General features: G+C 31.9%; 1 long non-coding RNA gene across 1 annotated transcript; it reads right to left on the minus strand.

Annotated features, from left to right (window-relative positions):
* Positions 1 to 339: 339 nt before the first annotated feature.
* LOC133797145 (uncharacterized) lies at positions 340 to 2,914 on the minus strand. The gene is made up of 2 exons (XR_009875615.1): positions 1,073 to 2,914; positions 340 to 624 (listed from the first exon to the last, which is right to left on the minus strand). It is a non-coding gene; the product is annotated as an uncharacterized LOC133797145 (long non-coding RNA).
* Positions 2,915 to 8,025: the final 5,111 nt, after the last annotated feature.

Raw genomic sequence — 8,025 nt, forward strand, 5'->3', positions numbered from 1 at the left:
TTTAAACTTTACACTTTCAATGAGCTCAAATAAAACATAATTTATTATGAAAAAGTCTTATATGTCTCTCATTATCTAAAATAATGGGACATCACTATAAACTCATCATTTCAGCCCAATTACAAATATGACATATATAATGATGAATGACGTTATTATTAATTGGATGAGCCTAGCATAAAATACTACCTAACATGTTTCATAATTTATGCATGACCATATTTATTTCCAAAACAAATAAATTACTAAAATAAATCATATTCAATTAATTAATTACAAAATATCAATCAATTAGCTAGGTATTATTATTAATTTAATTCAATTAATTATCCAAAACAATTATAACCAATAAAATCCTAATTAATTAAATGAAAGGTAAGTACTCATTCAGTACGTACTTTGTGTTTTATCGAAATACATACGTACCTTATGTTTTCAATAATACTCAGCGGATACCCTATGATACATTGTAATTTGAAACAACACATATTTAAAACAAGTTTCATTTTTTATATAACAACTAATATATTACTCTAGTTGCAACTCATCCCCTCAAAGAAACTTTGTTGCCCATTAACTTCAAGTCTCATTGTTTTCTCAAGTGTATGTCTTCATCCCATCATGCTACACAAATCAAACTTACAAAATTAGATAACCAATCCACAAAGTTGTAAACAAAAAAGTCCCTCACAACTCCACAAACTACTCAAATAGTCATTTGAAATAGCAATTACACAAGTATTTCAATAAAATATTCGTTGAACAATTCAAACCAAAGCTAATCAAAAGAAAGACAAATGGCTAGCTAGCTAAGAATGAACAAGTAAACATATATGATAAATGAAATTGATAATCAGCTATTCAAACCCCAATAAGGAAGACCACTACTCATGCAAAGACCATATTACTCAGGTTACAATTTGAAAGAGAACTTGCCATATATAGAAACACATTACTGAATATCTTTAAAGAACAATTCACTTCATTTGGATAAATTTGAAACTAAAAACTGAATAAAGTAAACAATCCATAATAAACAAATTTGAAACTAATAGATTAAAGAACAATTCACCTGATGTCATTTGGGTAAATATTTTGAGGAAAGGAAACTTAGTGTGCGATCTATGGGGCTGAGCAGGGGAAGAAAAGAAGCGCAGAGCTGTAGAAGGCCAGCCAGAGGCACAGTTACTTGGTGGAGAGGGCAGACTGTCGAACAGAAACTAATTGACGTACATGAGATTGAAGTCATTTTCATAAAAAAACACACTTTCTTTAAACACAAATTTATAAATGTTATTATAACACCAATTGATGATGACTCATTTTTCTATTCAAACCATAAATACATCATGAAACTCACTAATTAATTTATATTCAAACCAACTACGAAAGGAAAGCTCAAAGTTATTATAACACCATTTTCGATCTTGTCAATTAAATATAAATACGTGTATAGTGTATATATAATGCCTCTATATGTATATTGGAGGCACAAATGTAGCTTAAGCTGCAAACTGTTCTTTGAAACCAAAAAAACGACTGGAAAAAAATAACTGCTTCAAATCGTTTGGATAGATGCAAATACTCAACAACCCAGTAGATAACAAGAAAGAACAGGTTCCCAACCAATAAATTCCATATTTATTTCTCAATCCTAAAAATTTTAACCAAATAATAAACCACAATTAATAATATTAAGTTAATTCTAACACAGGGAAGTAAATGCTTCATGATACAAGTTGTTGAGGCCTACCAGTGACCTGCAAAATATAAAGAACTGAAACTAGGAAACCAAAAACAAAAAGTCATTAATATTAAGAAAGTCATTCATGTTTGCATATTAAATAGTACAAACAATGTATACTATTGATTAAACGCTGCATTGCGATATATATGAACATTTGTAAAGATGTTCTATAAGTTGCACTTAGTTTCTGCATTAATATTAAGAAAAGTCATTCATATTAATTTGCATATATATATATATACATATATATAATCAAACTCTAGCTTGTACCCTTATAACAAAGAGAAAGAGCATTATTTCAAGTGGGATTCATCTAAAATTTTCCCAACAGTAATGAACTTCTAACGCATCAGATCAAAATTAAATTGTAAGTTTTAATTATAATTTTATTATGACATAAAAAAAACAAGAAGATAATTGAAGAAACGAACTCATTATAAATGCAATTGACTAATGAAACAACAGAACAGAACAGAGCAAAACAATTCTCTCTAGCCAAAAATTTATTCATTCCAGAAAATTTTGATTAATATTGATTACATATATAACAACACACATATGCAATTTCCATTTCTTTTATATTCAACTGAATATTATGCATTTGTTCTTTATCAGCTAAAAAAATGCTATTGTACAAACGCAAGTCATATATATACATATTGGCCCATATAATTTTTTTGTGAGCACTAAATAAAGTAGAATAGCCATATATTCAGATTCCCCATCGACAACAAGAGGTTATCAGAAGATTTCACCCATCGACTCCTCGCCGCCAAAAGACTTTGTCGCCAAGATCTTAACACCACCCTCGACATCGCGCCCGCCGCGGCACAGTCTGTCGCACCCCTCCTCAAGCCCCAGCCACAACCAGTCCCAACCCCAAGGATCCTGACCCTGACGGAGAGTGCGCTGCCATATCTTAGCCCACCAGCCACGGAGAGAGCACCACAAATCTGAGGTCGCCAACCACGGGGAGAAAGCATCATCATTGTTGTCGACCCCCCCAGCCACATCCTTCGATGCAACCACTAGCCAGCCGTCGCTGATTTCCGAAAAAACAAACAGAGTGGTAACAAGATATGTGACATTGAGAGAGAGAGAGAGAGAGAGAGGGAATATGAGCGGTTGACTGAGTTTGAGAGAATGAACAAAAACTTTTCTTTTTTATAGAGTTGTCATGGGTATCTATTATTTCAAAATCTGTGATTATGAAGGAAAAATATGAATTTAGTGAATGAAAATATTTTTATGAAAATGTGTTAAAATAAAAATATGAATTTAATGACTGAAAATATATTTTAAAAAATGTGATTGATTAATTATCTGTAAACTATTTTTTTAATTTTAATAACTTAAATATGTGAGGGGTATAAAATCTGATCAAAATTGGTTCACCTGTACCTGAAAACTATTTTAATATTATATTTTAACAAGTGTGGTATGATATTAAACTTTCATAATAAATTTAGTTAATTAAAATTTTAAATTAGTATATTGATTAAATTATTATTATTGCATTTTCTTGTTTCATAACTTGAAGTTGATGTAAATATTTTTACAAGTGCATATAAGTGCATCATATAGTTCATATTGAATCAATGATCGTTAAAATGGTTCTTCTCTATAGTTGCATAAGCACAATTAGACTGAGTTTTATTATTTTTATTTTCTTAGATATTTTACTAGCTGTGAGAGTTTTATTATAAAATACTTGAGAGTTGAGACATCTACAAGATTAAACACAAAATAAATTTGACTTTAATCTAACTACAGAAAATCATAAAGCACATGTATATATCACATTTATTTAGAAAATAAAATAAAATTGAATAGTACTACCACATATAAATCTTCTATGGAATGCGATCTAATTAAGGCCTCAACACACTTTTCTAGCTTCTTGGCATTCCTTGTGCAGAAGGCTTTAACCCTCCTAACGCCATCATCAAGAGAAGAAGGATCAAAGGAAAAATATACTGAGTCAATATTATGAACCAAAACACAAATCCTTCAAAATAAAAATAAAAATTGTTAGTGCAAAGGGCTCAAGCAATTAAGTGAGTTCATTTTATTATTAAGTAATAAATCTACTTGGTAGAACAGCTACAAACACATCTTTAGTTCGCTTAAGGCAAAAGCCCACATTATCATTAATATGTTCAAATAGTGATGGATTTAGCTTAATCAACATGTTAAAAGGTGATTGGTCTCAAATATATTAATCTCTATATAACACACGACACACATATATGTAAATATGAGAGAGTGATTATATGTATAAGATATATACAATTTTTGCACACAGGCATTTTATCAAACATCATATATGTCAACCACAACAATATTATATTGTCAAAGAATGAACATAAGCATACTTTCCCATATTAAGAACCATAAAAAATATATCAATTCATTAATTAGTCACAATAAACCATTATTAATTACATGTGTAAGATTGGAATATCATCTCAATATACCAAGAAACCAAAATCCATTGATAATGCAATGGTCTCTCCTCTGATCATGGGCTAAAGAGAAGGAAAAGAACAGGGGAGAATAAAATGTGTCATATAAATTTTGAGATATATGATTAATGCATAATATACATCATTCTAAGTATTAAAATACTACAGATAAAATTATTTTATCAGAAAACCATAGAAAACAACACATATGGTCATCCAACACCAAGAGAAATTTTCTATTAATGTAAGTGATATTTGCACCAAAATAAAGTAGGTGAGTGCAGACAATTTAGTAGAGAAAATGAGAGAAGGGGAGAAAGAAATATTGTACCGTGTTTGAGCATCTTTAGAAGGGCAAGGGTGAGATGTAGATATGCTCAGAGGTATCAAGAGTGGGGGAATCCGGCGGAGGGTTGTTGAAAGCTTCTCCGACACCAGCGAAACATTCCCTAAAGCCTCTCCATTCCTGACATATCTCAAAGTTTTCTTCTTCTTCTTCTTCTTCGACCGTTGACGGAAGAAAGGGGGTCTTCTTTTGTCGAAAGGAGGAGAGGAAGATGTAGAGAGAAAAAGAAGAAAAAGATTTGGTTTTATGGATTTTGGAAAGTAATTTTACAAAATGCAGATTACGTGATTTTTGTGTTTTCTATTTTACAATAGAAATTTCAAATTAAGATCAGGATTTAGTTTTTAGAAACAACCAACCAATCAATTATTTTTATGAGTCCCACAAATTTTAAACTTTCAGAATCATAAAATTGGATCCAAATAGTCTACCAATCAAACACTTAGTTTTTATCTTAAGCTTAATTTTTTTTAATTAATTTAAAAAAATATTTGTATCTTAATAATTTTTTTAATGTAGATTTTTCTAGATTTTTTATTTATATTTTGAATAAATTTTAATTAGTTAAAAATATAGTATGCTTAATAATTTATTAATAACTAACATGAAATGTTATTAATAAAAAATTTAACAAAAAAATATTATTAAAAAGTTTGAAAATATTTGCATAACTCATTTTCACCAAAAAAAAATCTCATTTTTAATAGCTATTTAGTGTTGTAAATTATTAATATTTTTATGAATATATTAAAATAAATACAAATTTAATTAGTACTTTATAAAAAAAAAATTGTATTAGATTAGACAATAGTTTGAATAGAAATGTCGTCGTAGGTAAGTTTTAATTTGTAGGGCACAATTGTTCGAGAGGATCTGTTGTGTCGTGTATAATTTTAACACGAGACGACATTTATACTACAAATGTTGTATTATGTGTGTCGTCTAAGTATAGTTTTGTAGTAGTCGTATCTTCAATAATATGAGTTTCAAATTCATTTAATTACTTAATTACATATAATTGAGGATAATTTGGTTATATTGATAAAATTTTATTGTTCAAATTTGTGTCCGGAGTACCAAATATGTACAATTTCAAACTATAGGGTACTAGATGAGCATTATTAAAAATATAGGGTATCAAGTCTGTATTTTGATAAAATACAGGGTACCAAATAATTATAGTGATGGAGAGTTGCTTGTTATTTCTTACAGGGATCCTAGCGAGGATTGGATTCTTGATTCTGGTTGCGCATTTCATATGTGTCCTAATAAGGATTTATTTTCAACATATGAACTTCTGTCTAAAGGATCTGTGCTAATGGGTAATAATGCATTTTGGAAAATTGTTTGTATTGGTTCTGTCAGAATTAAGAGGTTTGATGGAGTTGTCTAAATTCTTAGTGATGAGAGGCATGTTCCCGATTTAAAAAAAATCTTATGTTTTTAAGTAATCTTGATGCAAAAGGGTACAAGTACACTAGTGAAGGTGAAAATTTGAAAGTTAGCAAAGGTGCCCTTGTTATGATGAAATGACATAAGAAGCAACTGATTTGTATGTATTGTAAAATTCTACTATTATAGGCGATGCAGCTGCTACTACTTCTTTGTGAGACACTCTCCAACAATTATTCCTATAATTACATATCCAATTTGACCTAGACTTTGGCATATGCGTCTTGGGCATATGAGTGAGATTGGCATGGCAGAATTGAGTAAAAGAGGAATACTAAATGGTTAGAGTATTAGTCATTTGCATTTATGTGATCACTATGTTTTTGGGAAGCAGAAGAGAGTCAAATTCTCTAAGGGTGTTCACAACACTAAAGGAATTCTTGATTATGTTCACTCTGATTTATTGGGCCAGTCTACAGTACTTTCTAGTGGACTCGCGAGATATATGATGACTATTATTGATGATTTCTCTAGAAAAAGTTTAGGTGTTTTTTTTCTGAAGCATAAGATTGATGCATTGGCTACTTTCAAGTAGTGGAAGACCATGATTGAGAAGCAAACTGGAAGGCAAGTAAAATGTTTTCGCACTGATAATGGTTTGAAGTCTTCTTTAGGTGAGTTTAATACTCTTTGCAAGTCTGAGGGTATTCTGAGACATCTTACAGTCCCTCGTACACTGCAACAAAAGGGTGTTGTAGAGCGAATGAATTGGACTTTGATGGAGAAGGTGCGATGCAGGCTCTCAAATGCTAATCTACCAAAGTCTTTTTCTGCTGAAGCCCCTTCTACAACCTGTTTTCATACTAATCGCTCACCTTCGATTGCTATTGACAAAAGACTCCACAAGAGGTATGGTCTAACACTCCTGTTGATTACTCTGATTTAAGAATTTTTGGATAACCTGCTTATGAACATGTTAATAATGGAAAATTGGAACCTAGATCTCAAAAATGTGTCTTTCTTGGTTTCAAAGAGGGTGTTAAAGGGTATAAGCTTTGGTGCCTAGAAACTAGCAAGGTTATAGTTAGCATAGATGTTATTTTTGATGAAACTGCTATGCTTAATGATTTACCTTCTAAAGGTTTATGTGATAAAGAAAAACAGAGCTCTAGCTTGTAGGAGGAATTACAGTTTGATTAAGAAATTATTTCAGGAAGTTATTCTCAGTCAATTTCTAAGGTACAAAGTGATGATATGTCTCCACCAATTAAAGCACAGCCACAACAAGAGGTGGGAGAGACTCTAACAAAACTATGTCAGGCACTCTTTCCTACCCAAGCTCTTCATCCAAGCTCGGATCTTACTCTGGCTGCCTAGTGACTGGGAAAAAGGTGCCTAAATCTAGAGGATACCCAGGTCGGATGTTCGTCCCAAATTGCTCAAAAAATGTATGCCTAATGTGCAAAGTTTTATCTATAACTATGGTCATTTTGGGAAGGCTAAAATCATGGGGAAGGACTAAGAGGTCAACACATTTTTGAAGAGTGACGTCCTTATCTGGGTTCTCGTGATGTCTAATCACAACCTTCCTTGGATCATGGTGAACTAACATATAGCTGGCAGCAGTTCGGTTAATATCATTATCATTGTTACCTTTGCCAGAGGTGCCAGTTGCTGCCCCCGACTTTGCCCAACCTGGGTCATTATCTAGATTGCCTCGGGAAGGGCACCTACGCACCAAGGGTGTGACGTCTTCCTCTTCCTCAATCTCTTATATAATGGCCAGGGGCCTCTTCCTAGGAGGACCTTGAGGTTTCAGGGCCAGAGATTGGCCCTTCTTTATTAGCATGCATGCCAACATGTTGGCATCAATTATTATTGCTCGCCATTCTTTTTCTGCAGCAGGAGCTGAGGCTAGGGTCTGGTATTGGTTCTGATAAACCAAGGAAGTTGCAGACCTCTTGTAAATCATTGCACAAAAAAAGTAATGCAATCAGAATAAGAAAATAATGTAAAGCAGCTAAACTTTAACAAAGCCCAGATAAAAGATACTTATGAGGTCAGTTGAAATACAG

Source organism: Humulus lupulus, chromosome 1, assembly GCF_963169125.1.
Source record: "Humulus lupulus chromosome 1, drHumLupu1.1, whole genome shotgun sequence".
NCBI lineage: Eukaryota > Viridiplantae > Streptophyta > Magnoliopsida > Rosales > Cannabaceae > Humulus > Humulus lupulus.